At 38.7% G+C, this 12,589-nt stretch overlaps 1 protein-coding gene across 1 annotated transcript in view; it reads right to left on the minus strand.

Annotated features, from left to right (window-relative positions):
* Positions 1–7,199, minus strand: part of gjc1 (gap junction protein gamma 1) — a 44,157-nt gene extending 36,958 nt beyond the window's left edge. The window contains exon 1 of the mRNA XM_065273213.2: positions 6,476–7,199. The gene's annotated coding sequence lies outside the window, so the exon portion shown is untranslated. The remainder of the gene's footprint in view (positions 1–6,475) is intronic.
* Between the last annotated feature and the right edge of the window lie 5,390 nt (positions 7,200–12,589).

Here is a 12,589-nt window from a genome sequence, read left to right on the forward strand (position 1 = left end):
AACCAGGGGTTCTCAACTCCGTTCCTGGAGGCCCACTACTCTGCACATTTTGTATGTTTCTCTCATCTGACACAATCAGTTCAGTTCACAGAGATCTCTACTAATGAGCTGATGATTTGAATCAGGTGTGTAAAATAAGGGAGACATAAGCCGTTTCTCAATATGCGTTCTTGTCTGTACTTGCGTTCTTGTGGACTTGTGAAACGTCATCAGTCGCGGACCAAGTACTGTTCCAATTTAAAGTTCGCATCGAGCCCAAGTTCACATAAAATCCCCGGATGTGTTCTTGATCCGCCCATTTTATTGAGGATGCATCAGAAGAGACTTGTGTGGACTTATGACAGCGAAGTTTCCCAGAATGCATTTCGCGTCAGGAGTTCGTTCTTCCGAGTCTGAACTTGCAAGTTCGAACTACGAAGGACACAAGTCCGAGTTTGGCATACTTGGTATTGAGAAATGGCTATACAAAATGTGCAGAGCAATGGGCCTCCAGGAATAACGTTGAGAACCACTGCCATAAACAATGCACTGGCACTTTAACTGAGCTGCTCCAGCGTTGCTCTTGTTACATGTGTACTCACTGCTTACTCTTGCAGTATGAAAGCTCTAACATATTAACAGGGGTGCCGAAAAAGATTATGTGCTGCTAACACGTGCAGTGTGAAACCGGCGTAATGCCTTGGGCCGGCTCTGAGTGTAATTGAGCAACTTTTGTAAAACAGGGAGTAATTTTTTTTTTAAACAAACAACTAGATTTTTCAAATTTATCTGGATTTGTGTAGACATGTCCTTAACCGAATGGATACATTTTTTTTGATTTAGTATAATTACTTATTTGGGTAGAAATAATCATGCCATGCGAATCGATGTGATAAAGACAACCCAGCAGAAACCCCCAAATTATCCTTAGTTTACGCTGCACTGTAGATTTAAAAGTGGCGGCACAAACGGTGCACAACAATGTGCGTTTGAATTACTCCCAGCCAGTGGTGTAGATCCTGGGGGAACACAAACTGTCAACTAAACAATCAGAAATTTTAAGAAAGCTTCCTTTCTCTTGTTCCCCTTGAGTGTAAATGAGATGTATTCCCCGCTCTCACTAAAGTCACTTGCAAACAAGAAAAGAGACGAAAAGATACAAGAGAGACAGAGATAGATTGCAACCTTGTAGTTTTTTTGACTATGTTACAATATGTAGTAACCTGTTAATCCTCTGTCTTTATCTCTCTTTTCACCTTGACAGTACCCAGACTTGGATGGGTCAACAGAGTCTATGCAGTTGTCTTCGACACAGGCTGTGTCACCATAGTGATTTTGTGTGTGACAGAGAAAGTTTTGAGAAAGATGATGCTAGACAGACCATGGTAAAGAAAGCTGTAAATCATGATGGCTTGTGTTTGTGAGAGTGTGTGTCTGGCCTGTGTTATCTCAGTGTGTCCTGTCTTTGCAGTCATCCCTGGCTGTCACATACTATTAATACCGATTGCAGATTTACTCACTCAGCCACAGAGGCTGAAAATGCACACTCGTGTGTGTGCATGTGGGGATGACAAAGGTTCACTTTGGTACTGAGCTTAGTGGAGAAAAGAATCACATGAGACTCCTTCCCACTGGGAATGTCACTAAAGATCTGTAACCACACACACAAAAACATTCTGCATTTATGGTGTATTTGTATTGCACAAACTGATGGGGTCATTGTGAGTCACAATCATGATAAGAGCAGCACTCCAAAACCAATATGTGAATGTGCTATAGTGCGCTATATTAACACAGTTTGGGACCAGCACATTCAGGTAATCTAAGATTTGTTTATATAGCTGTCCCTCACCTCTGTCCCATGCAGTTTTGCAGCACCTCTCTGCCACCCCATCGCCTCACTCTTGGCTGGTTCCTATTCCAAGAAAGTGGGGAGTACCTTTTGTTCCGGCCAAATTCCGAACTCAGAGCCCTCCCCTCCCCTCGGACAGCTCGCCAAATATGCATATGTTATGTTTTCATATCTGATTACATGTTCGTGTGAACTTGCGAAGTGTGCTTGAGGGAAATTGTGGAGAGGAAGCTGACTAAAAGCACAGTAAGATCATATGAAAGAAAACTACAAACTTGACAACAAAATGGACCGATTTTTGTTGGTGGCGCCAAAATGTTCTAAAGAAACAAACCAAGTTTAAATAAAAGAGAAAACATTCACTTATTCCTTGTTGGGATATCTTATGACATAACTAAACTAAGTACAGAGACTGGCACAGGCTTGTTGATAGAGCAATGTGACAAAGTACAAAGCAAGCTCAAATTTAAATAGCCCTTTTCACACGGACATTACGGAAAATGCATCCGGGATTTGTCAAAGATCGTTTGATTTTTGTTTCATTCACACTGCCAATGATTTTCTGGAATCTCTATGTCTGTTAAACACAGATACCGTAAAGATCCCGTAAAGACATGTGACATGTTTAAAGTCCTGCACTTGGTTGTATTTTTCTCTGCAGCGTCTGGACTTTGCTTATTAGCCATTAGTTCTCTCTTTCCAGAAACCATGCGCTTCAGAGTGGAACGTGACGAGCTCCATGATCTCTGCTTCATTAATCTTCATTTGTTTATTATAAGCTCATATGAGCATGTGACACGCTATTCTTTTATGCTGGAATAATGTGAATGTTGACAAGCTCCTGATTTCTGATTTAGTCCAGTTTGCAGACATTTCTCATCGTAAATGTTAATCTGCATGTAAATCCCTCGTTTTAAAGAGCTGAACTATAAATTTATGTTGCAATGACATGCCTCACTATGGCACGCCCCTTACAGCATTGATTTTGCGTCTTGTTCACACAGAGGCTTTCTGGGTATCTTATGCCAATGTTACTAGGCTCTGCGTCTTTCCACACAATGTCTGAAGATATGCATGACATCACCGTTTCGCAATTTACATTTTTATAGTTTGCACAAAACTTGGTTTCAAAAGGTTGTGTTTTTAGGCCAAAGCATTATTTAAATGAACAGCCAAAGCAAAAAAGTTTTCAGTTTTTAGTGTTGTGTAAGGGGTTGTGTACACCAAAACTTTTACGCCCGCGGCCCGTTGGCGTGTTCAATTGTTTCCAATGGAAGCTTGGCGTTTTTCAAATAAGCCAGCAGCTAGCGGGTTTTTTCCGCGCTGAAAACCGGCGCTCTGCGGTTTTTCCGCGCTCTGCGCTGAGCGTCGAGAGTTGAAACAGATTCAACTTTGGGAGAAAAGCTCCGCTCGTCAATGTCAGTTCTCACATGGCCGCCCAATCACAGTGGAGGAAAGGCGGGACATTACCACAGCAACCAACCGGCTCGCAGCTGAAGTATCACATCTACAAAAGCGCTCAGGTGAAGAAAGCTGGCACTCAGCCGCGTTTAAAAGTTTTGGTGTGTCCAGCCCTAAAGGGCACCTTAGTAGCAGCTAAGTTGCAACTTAACGTAAATTAAGTAATAAAATCAATATATACTGTATTTGTTTTTTATATATTGTTTTCTCATTTCTGTGTAAAGCACTTTGAATGACCTCTGTGTATGAAATGTGCTATACAAATAAACTTGCCTTGCCTTGCCTTGTATTGCCAGAAGTTGATAGAAAGCATTTTTCTGACATAGACTTTAATAGGTTGAGATACAACAGCATTTAGTCAAGGAGGCTAATTTCTCATGACTTAGGCATATTCAGGTAGTTGCTATAAAATACCATATAATGTTTTAATGGCGCTATTAGTTTAATAACCCTTACTGTGAATACAAATCAAAATCTTTATGCATAATGTGTTATTTTGCTTATCACTGGATTACCATCCATCCAGTGTTTTAAACTGAACTGAGAGCCGAGCTGGGCAAAAAAAAATCACCTCCGATTCTCATGCATATCTTATCAGTAAGTAGTAAATCGCCACCACCTGCTTTCAGATGGAGCGGCATTTACTACACAGAGCCGTATTTCACAGAGATGCTAGGCAAAATCGCATACATTATCAGAGACAATTTTCAACGATTATGAATGCGATTTTGCCAGTGAAATACGGCTCTGTGTAGTAAATGCCCCTCCATCTGAAAGCAGGTGATGGTGATTTACTACTTTCTTTATCAGATATGCATGAGAATCGCAGGCGATTTTTTATTTCATATAGAAATCAAACAGCTGTGTGGCTCATAGTGATACTTTTATAATAAAGGTCACCTTAGAATTATTTTACATTAAAAGGCATATTGTCGTTTTTATATATAAACATTTGACTATTCTAAATATTAATCAGCAGTAATATGCTTTGCACCTTATTCATATCAGCAAAATCTATTATTTACTAACTGATAATATTTACCATTGATTTTATTTCCATATGATTTGATCTTTTGACAGACTTTGTAACAGACTGAGAGGCTTCAGCGCTTAATTATCTGTGGCTTCTCGATCTTGGTGGTCAAAACTGGCTTTGACCAACCGAAACAGAGCAGCCTGTTTTGCCTCTCTATGTGTGTGTATGCTAGAAAGCTGTACACAAGCCAGGTTTCTCAGTTCAGACTTCTGGATTTAAGAGTACATGAGCGTGTGTGTGCATGTGCGCGGTGTGTAATTGCATGTCAGACAGAATGTGCTCCTCATTTCTCTTTTACCAGGGTAAAATGCAATTTTCATTCTTCTATTTACATTTTTTCATTCTGCTGCAAATCTACCGTGTGTAGTAAATCACAGAGGAAAGATTTTATATCACACAAAGATCCTCCTTTTAGACTTTAGATGAAAAAATATTTTAATGGACAAACAAAGGATTTGAGTGCAGGGAAGAAGGTATAACAACTTAATCTCATGGCAATTCTTAAATATTTTAAGAGGTGGCTATTTGTATGAATTTGTATGATCTGCTTTTGCCCAAGTGATGTAGAATTTAGGGATGGAGTTTGTACTGCTTTTTACTAATAATCATTAGATTTTCTGCAATTCACTTCATATTAATTAAATGGATAGTTCACCCAAAAATGAAAATTCTGTCATTTTTTACTCACTCTTGTGTTGTTACAAACCTGTATAAATTTAGTTTGTTCTGATGAACACAAAGGAAGAAATTTTGAGGAATGTTTGTAACCAAACCATTCGTAAGCCCCATTCACTTCCATGGTAGGAAAAAAGAACACTATGGAAGTGAATGGAGCTCACAAACTGTTTAATTACGAACAATCCGTAAAATATCTTAATTCGTGTTCATCAGAACAAAGACATTTATACCGGTTTGTAACAAAACAGAATAAGTAAATGACGACAGAATCTTAATTTTTGGGGAACTATCTCTTTAATTCAAATTTGCCACTATAAGAGAGTATATGCCCCAGCCATAATGTATTTTAACAAAATTTACATCATGTGCCTACAAAGCAACTGCTGAAAAAAGAAAGAAAGAAAGAAAGGGCGATTTTGAAGAAAAGTAAGGAAATGTATTACAATAATAAACACACTTGTGGTAGTTTTGATCTCTTATACTCCCTCACCCCACCTTTGCTAATTAAATATTTATCGCTCTAATATGAGTTAATTTATTTAACCAGGTGGTTTGGTGCATAACTGTGGCACAAACCTGCAAGGATTGTTGGTGTGGAGCAATGAGCAGAAAAGCATTACTGTACAGAGAGTGTATTGAAGGAGAAAATATGTGTTCACTGAGCAGACAATAACCATACAGTCCTGGACCAACCACTAAATAAAACTAGTAACAGCAATGATATAGGAAATTCCAAGTAGACGTAAATGCCTTTAACAATGGAGACAAACACACACTAATGGCAATGGCAAACATATACCCCTCTCCAAAACAATAATGTATTTTACAGATATTACTTGCTCCCAGTATAACATCTAGACTGAAGCATATTTGCCTCTTAACTTATAACTCTTGTTACTGTATCACTGCTATTATTATGGTTCTTGTTTCTGATTTATGCAAATTTACATAAGGGCAACATAAGGTAAAGGCAAGAAAAGCGTCAAAATACATCAGGTGCCTTTCACTGTTAATTCCTCTGCAGGCACTCCGTGCACAACTGAGCCGGAAAAAACCCCACTTCAAAACCTAAAAATCCTTAGTTTCAGCTTTGCCCTGCTAAGGCTATACAAAGTAACGTTATCGTAAGCAAAAATGTAAATTTTGTTATTATGCTGTTATGTTTCTGTCAGTGCAAACTGAAAAGGCTAAATGGACAATACAAGTGTCAATTCTTCCGTTTCCAGCGATTACAATCCAGTGTACGGGTTTATTAAATAAAATTGCGTCACAGTGTTCACAAAAGTCTATGTAAATTTAACTAATTAAGTAGGATATAAACTGATTTTACAGCAAAACCAGTTGATCCCCCTCATCAGCTCACTAATATAGCTAATAGTAACATCATTTATACGCACGTGCTGCCTCTCCAAACGGATATCCCACTAGTTACTTACAATACACATTTTTGACTGAAATATGACCCTTACCGCTATGCGAGTCTGTGATGATGACTTTAAGGAGAAGGATGCCCCGGTCAAACAAAAGGTCCCCGTTTTTTGATCGCCAAAGGAGTCGACCGTTGTCGGATCGCTGCCTCCGTCTTGTAAGCGCTGAAGACTTCACGAGACCTCGGAGCGTGTTTAATACCGTTTGATATTAACATAATGTTTAGTTACAAACGTTATTCCGAGTGCTGTTAATGTTCGGTTTGTCGTTTGATCCCCGAGGATAAATCAGTCATTCTGAAGAAATCATTGCTGTTCCTCGCTGAATTTAGTTTCGCGCGTCTGGCGCGAGCTCGTCTCGTGCGCTGTTGGCGAAACATTCACGCGCACTTGCAGTTAGGGAAAGCCGACCGAATCATTTATCGCGTGGCCCGTTGTCATCAGTCCCGCGCCTGGTGTTACACACTACAAATAACACGTGCCAACTATCCATCCCATCTGTGAACAAAAAATGATTGCGATGTAAAGTGTCCACGTCTGATCTCTTCCCCTTTCCCAACCTCTTTGTGGGGAAGGAGTATTGTTTCCACGACCTACCCTACTGTTGGATTGTTTTTCATGGTGACAGGCACAAGTCCACGACCTTGTCTGAAGGATGTTAAAGCGTATTAACACTGAAGAGGAAGACTGACGGATTGTTGCACATTGACGCGAGGATTTTCACAAAAGGCGAAGGATGATGAACTTGGCGCAAGCGCGTTGCGCGCGCCCGTTCTCTTCCTTTTTTGCAAATAATGAGCCGTTGTGTTATACTCTGCCTCTAACAAATCAAACTGTATGTTAATATACAAAACACTCACGCCCTAAAAAGAGCGTTTTAAAATAATTGCTCAGCTGTTTAAGAAAACAGAAAAACCCTTTTTATGGATTATTTGTTTCACAGAGGTCACTGTATACATTTTATCTGCGTCTTTAGGCTACAAAGCCACTGTAACCAATTCTTTTCAGGTTTGCAGCTATTTATTTTTTATTTTTAACAGTTTAAAAGTCAGTTTGTAGGCATTGTTTCAAAGCAGGTGATAGATTATACAGTCATAAATTTCTACAGGTGTAAATCGACTTAAAGATTATATGCATTTACAAAGAAATAACAATTGCATAAATAGTGTGATGAGGTTAATGTTTTTAAATATATAGGCCCACTATAAAAATGTAAGGTAATAAAATAAATGCTGATATTACATTTTTAAATATGAAATGATTCATATGCATTATTTAATTAGTAAAAATCAATGAATTTTAGAATGGATTAATAGAGAACATGTATTATTAAACCAGAAGACTTGTATGCATGTCCCCTCACTTCAACTTAATAAATAAAGACATCTAATACTTGCCCCATACTCTCAGATAGTATTTAAGTTGATGGTTCTTACCCTGAAACTGTTTTCCATCAGTCTAAAGTCTGATCAAATCATTGCCACCTCTCCATCTGCTTTCAACTCTAACATTCAGACATCTGACAGGATAGTGACTGGTTCAGGTGCATTGGTTGACATCTCAGTAACATTAAAAATGGGGGTTCCTCCTAACCAGAGGCACCTTACTCTCTCCAATTCTTTGTTTCAGTCTCTGTGTCTGTCCTTCACTCTCTCACTTAAGGGTTTTATGAAAGAGTTAGGTTGGTCAGAGTCCAGGGGCATGAAATAATTATTGTTGCTAGAATGGCACGGATCTGATCAAACTGTTCCTCAACTGGGAGATAGGGTGAAATCAGGCTTCCAAAGTTTGGACACCCTTGGAGGTTTTGTTGTACAGCAGAATTTTCGGCATATGGAGCTCGAAAACAGCCTGAAGTGACATAGAGTGCTCCAACGCTTGTCTTCATCACATTATCCCTCACTCCGTGTGCCTGCCAGAAAATCCTTGGCGTCCTGCTTAACATGAATGTCTCACTTCAACTTATGGGAAATGAGCGGAGAACTAAAGAGTCGGAAGCGTGGGTCAAGATGGTGACATTGTCATATTAAATCAGTCCATTAATTAGTCAATCAATGTGCTTATATGAATGACCAAAGAGCCAAAACGCATTAGAAGAAACTTTCAGAGATGTTTCACCAGTGTGTGAACTCGGAATGCAGACAAGGCTGTGGAAAAATGGGAATTTTAAAAGGAAATTTTGTGATTTAAAAACATGACACAACTAATTTCTTGTTTACTTGCAATGCATGTTTTCTTACAATAGTCATCCTTTCTGATTATAATGCCACTGAGTTTTTTAGTTCACCCTTAAATGTGAACTTTTCAGTTTAGAACAATGTCCACACTGATCCATGAAAATGGAAATATACAGGAACAACATTTCCAGCTCTATACAGGAAAAAATTGTCCCCAAATCTCATTTTGGTTTACATAAATTTACATACATCAGTGAAGAAATTATTGTAACATGTCTACTCTAACACGGCCAGTTTAGCTGACTGAGAAAAGCTGGTCTTTCTTGACATGCCTAATGTTTCAAGGGTGTTTTTTAAAGCTTTGGATTAATGCCAGGCTTGAACACCAACCTAACCTAAGCCTGACACTCTTTTCCCTTAGGATTTATCCTCCCCATGCAGCACTGTCAGATGATCACAAATACACTAAATCTACTGTTTTTACTATATGAAATGCAATTTTTGATTAATGTCTTTAATCTAAATTTCAATTCAAGTTTTTTTCTTTCTCAAAAGTGCAGTCGGGTGAAACAGTTATAAGTGTATCATTATGTATCATATATGGCATTGTGTTAAATGCATATAGTATTTTAACTTTATTATGTGTCTCTGTAATTGGTTTTATGGCTTAGCAATCTTTCCAACAGAGGGTCATCATGAGCAGGTTAAGCTCTGAATGGAGAACAGAAGTAAAAACTAAGAATAAATGGAAAACAAAGAACCATATATCAGATGTAAGTAACAAAAGCTAAATATTGAAGCTATATATCTTACCAAATACGTGGATGCCTTTAGCTTTAGTTATGTTTTTGCTTTGGTGGATGAAGAGTCATACTTTTCAACAGCAGTAACTCTCTGATGTAATGTTTCGTAAGCACAATCACAATAGTTTATTTCAGAGCTGTTGGGACTGTTGTGATGATTATGCAGTGTGTATTACCAGCTTTATGACTCATTATGTGATTGTATGACAGTTTTGTGAATGTTAGGCAGAAAGTGTGTGTGCATGGCTACATGCATTGTGACTGGGTTGAGCCTAAGGCACCTGGTTTGATGGCAGCGAATGTGAAGCATGCCGAAGCATACACTAACACACAAACTGACATGAGCGCACACAACCTTTGAGCACAATCTGGAAATCACAGCTAAATATAGAAAGAAACACCAGTAAGCCGGGACTTTTGTTTGCAATATGATTTCACCATTCATCCTGTTGGAAAGTGACCCTGGCATTCATTTCTTCTTCACTGTTCATTCATTATTCTGTCTTGAGAGGTGAGTTAGATAAGGTAAAAGCTCTTAATTCACCCGTTCAGCTATGGCTGACCGGCCACAAGATTTTTTTATTTATCCATCACACCATTTCTCAGTATGTGCTTGTCATAATCTTTTCCAAGCATGCAGATGTTATCATTAGCCTTCCTTGTGACAGTATTTACAAATATCTATATATCATGCTGTCGGTTTCACCTTATAATCTCAGGAGTGATTTAGTATTATAATGTAGCCAGTAGATCTTAACCTTTTTGATTTCAAGCATTCCCGTTGTCCACCACAACATTTAAAGTCCACCACCCTAAAGCTTTGCATAACTAAAATATGTCTATTTGATATAAAAAATCACCACACATCAAAATATCTTGTGGTCCTGGTCAAGACAATCTCCTGAACTCCAAACTGAATGTCAGATAGGGAAAGAAAGGTGATTTAAAAAATTTTGAGCGTGGCATGGTTGTTCGTGCCAAACGAGCCGGTCTGAGTATTTCACAATCTGCTCAGTTACTGGGATTTTCACGCACAACCATTTCTAGGATTTACAAAGAATGGTGTGAAAAGGGAAACACATCCAGTATGCGGCAGTCCTGTGGGCGAAAATTACTTGTTGATGCTAAAGGTCAGAGGAGAATGGGCCGACTGATTTAAGCTGATAGAAAAGCAACTTTGACTGAAATAACCACTCGTTACAACTGAGGTATGCAGCAAAGCATTTGTGAAGCCACAACATGCACAAGCTTGAGGCGGATGGGCTACTGCCTTGTCTGATGAGTCTCGATTTCTGTTGAGACATTCAGATGGAAGAGTCCGAATTTGGCGTAAACAGAATGAGAACATGGATCCATCATGCCTTGTTACCACTGTGCAGGCTGGTGGTGGTGGGGTAGTGGATGTTTTCTTGGCACACTTTAGGCTCCTTAGTGCCAATTGGGCATCGTTTAAATGCCACGGCCTACCTGAGCATTGTTTCTGACCATGTCCATCCCTTTATGACCACCATGTACCCATCCTTTGATGGCTACTTCCAGCAGGATAATGCACCATGTCACAAACCTTGAATCATTTCTAATTGGTTTCTTGAACATGACAATGAGTTCACTGTCCTTAAATGGCCCCCACAGTCACCAGACCTCAACCCAATAGAGCATCCCACAAATCTCCATCAACTGCAAGATGCTATCCTATCAATATGGGCCAACATTTCTAAAGAATGATTTCAGCACCTTGTTGAATCAATTCCACGTAGAATTAAGGTAGTTCTGAAGGCAAAAGGGGGTCAAAAACAGTATTAGTATGGTGTTCCTAATAATCCTTGAGTGTAGTTCTCATTTTTCATCCGCTTAAAAAAATCGGCACGTTTTATTTTGTGAAACCATACTTACTCGTGTAACTACTCATGTAACCGTCTTTAAATAGGGAAAACATGGAAGTGTTTGATGTCTTCTAAATTCATCCCTGTTTGGATCCTAAGGAATGAATGGGGCTAGGCTAAATGCTGACACATTCACGAGTGCTGTACAAAGATTAAGTGCACTCATTGAAAAAAGATAGGGATGTATTAATTCATCTTTACCTCATCAAGTTGAGGTAAAACATAGTAAAATATTCAAAAACAATGGTGTTTTCCTTTAAGGAACTCTGGACACATTTTTGGCAACTGTAGGGCTTTACGTGTTGACATATGCATTTTATTATGCAACTTGTCTATGTTTTGATTAAAAGCACAGTTAAGAAAGCCTGCCATTCAAGCTGCCAGAACCATTCACATATTTAAATTACATACACACACATCATTTATGCAGGCTGGAGTCCAAACTGATTATTCTTGAGCATTTTAACCACACACACACACACACACACACACACACACACACGCACGCGCGCACGCACGCGCGCACGCACGCACACACACACACACACACACGCACGCACACACACTCTCTAAATTAAAATGTTGATTTCCACTGACAGACACTTAACCTTACTCAGTCAGACTTTGATTGAATTAATGTAAAATATTACAGTAAAGATAAGAATGCCAGTATTTGTGTTGGTCAACGTTAGTTGTAAAATACAGTTAGGTAGACTAAAATATACAACATAAATCAGCCAAACTTTTAGAACGGCTTACGTTTTGATCTCAATCTGAGTTTTTGGTAATAATCATATTGTATATTTACTGTTTCCGATTTAATAATGTGTTCATAAAATTGTATAGTATCTTCTGTTCCCTGCATAGGTCTAAAGTAAAAGTATCTGACTATAGGACCATTGCAATACATTAAAAATGAATGCAACTAAAGTTTGGCTTTTTGGAAGAGCACATATACACACACAAGAGGAAAAAATCAAGCAGACAGGTGACATTCACTTAAATGTCAGACTTCTGCCTATTCAATGTTTTTCACTCATGTCAACCTTGTCTTTGTTGTTTTGTTTTTATTTGTATGTATGAATTTGTCATTGGTATGTACCTTCATTTACTCTAACTAATGATCCCTAGGTTTTCCCGGTGTTTAACATTCCCATCCAAAGTTTGAACATTCCATCAAACTGAATATCGAAATCACCTTTTCCTTCAGATCAAAGAGTCCTCAAACCCTGCACCTTTATGAACCACATCACCACCTCACAGAGAATACATACATAAACTCAAACACACATC

This window comes from Paramisgurnus dabryanus, chromosome 3, assembly GCF_030506205.2.
Source record: "Paramisgurnus dabryanus chromosome 3, PD_genome_1.1, whole genome shotgun sequence".
Lineage (NCBI taxonomy): Eukaryota > Metazoa > Chordata > Actinopteri > Cypriniformes > Cobitidae > Paramisgurnus > Paramisgurnus dabryanus.